Below are 1,775 nucleotides of genomic sequence, written 5' to 3'. Positions count from 1 at the left end.
TTGCGATAAGTAAAAGAAGGCGAGAGTGTGTTTTGCGACATCAGTATCAGGGCGAATTTAATAAGGTGGTGTTACCGGCGTATCTGAATTTTTCGCCGTGGAGGACATTACATCAAAATTACGTGTTTGTTGTAGTTCATACTAATGACAGTATGAATATCTGCGTATAATTTGTAAGTGTAATTTTTTACTTATATACGGCTAACACCACCTTATTAAATTCGCCTTGATCATTATTAATTGCCTGCCTTGTTCGACGCACACATTATACTTGCTTCACTTAACTACATACATACAAACACATTGCTCATCTCTTGAGAAAGGACCGTCTTATTTGTACATTTTGGGTTTTTAGGCGATGTCTTATAAAATATCAATAATTTTTACCCCCAAAAGTAGCCTATGTCGAGATAGGTCCTTTTCCCTTTAAAGCCACATTTCATTGGATTCTTAAACAATATTTTAACGTTTAACTAGCCAAAGATGTAGTTCAAGATGCCCCTATAATAGAATCTTAATTAAAATATAAAACAATTTCAAAGGAAACTGATTTTTTTTTTTAGGTATTTCATAGGCTTATTGATCCCTATGAAATACCTAAAATAATATACCAAAAATTGATCATCAACTAATAATCAAACTGATTTTTTTTTTTTAATTCAAAGTCAAACCATCTAAAGTGACTTAAGCTACTTTAGTTGAACGGCACAGCTATAATGACGAAAGTTTAGTGTGTCGAATCGGTATCGGGTACCGAAAAGGAAGTATTGGGTACCGAAATTTTTTTCAAGTATTGGGTACCGAGAATTCAGCACATCACTACTCAGAATGTCGCCTGAATAATTTTAACGACATTTGTTAACGTGGAGCTATTTGTGAACCAAATGAAAAAAGTGGCGCATTTTAGGAGCTGGTGTAGTTTTCGTACTAATCTCAATGAATAAATAGTACCAAAATGTTAAAGGTAGAATTTTGATTTGAAAGATATACTGGTGGAATAACAAATACACACTAACGTTCTTTTTTATTCAATCTAATCAGATTTGTACCAAAATCCATAATTTTACACCAATTTATGTGGGATTAGTTTACGGACAGTACTTACGATGCTAGGACTAATTGGCCATTAAGGGTTAGTAACATAGAAATGCAGCCCTACATAACGAATAAAGGAATAGAACTGGTCTAATGATTTGACGAAAGGGACATCGCGTTAGAAGACGGACAAGACAAACAGGCATTCGCGTACTTACGATCGAACGCGTCGGACCACTTAGACGGGCTTCAGCCCTATTAAGTTGTAGTTAAGATGTAAACGGTTAATGTGAATAAAGTTTATTATTATACTTAAACATTAAAATGGCTATAATTCTGAAGAGCCATCCTACAAGTGGTGTCAGAAATGGAATCGGAATTCCATGCGTGTAAAGTGACTTTTTTTTTGCATACGCGTGCATGCAAAATAATTATGATGGCCTACAGATTGAACTTAGTGGCAGCGAACGCTGGAGAAAAGCTGCGAAATTTAGCTGAAATTGTGAACTATGAACATTGTTAAGTACGCATGTGCATATACGAATATTCGTCATTAAATGAACATTCGTGTATGTATAAAACTGGCGAGAAAAACGTTTGATAAAGTTTTGTAAAAATATTTTATGTGCTGAGAAGTAACGGAACTTCAACCGTTACTTAAGTGGTCCGATCCATGCGCCGTGCGTTGGAAATTTTGTTGCTGCACGGATACCGCAACAACCCGTTGTTCATATGCGCAA

This window comes from Rhagoletis zephyria, unplaced genomic scaffold (assembly GCF_001687245.7).
Source record: "Rhagoletis zephyria isolate East Lansing unplaced genomic scaffold, Rhagoletis_zephyria_1.1 Rzeph_scaffold_00245, whole genome shotgun sequence".
Classification (NCBI taxonomy): domain Eukaryota; kingdom Metazoa; phylum Arthropoda; class Insecta; order Diptera; family Tephritidae; genus Rhagoletis; species Rhagoletis zephyria.
Note: the sequence above shows the minus strand (reverse complement) of the source record.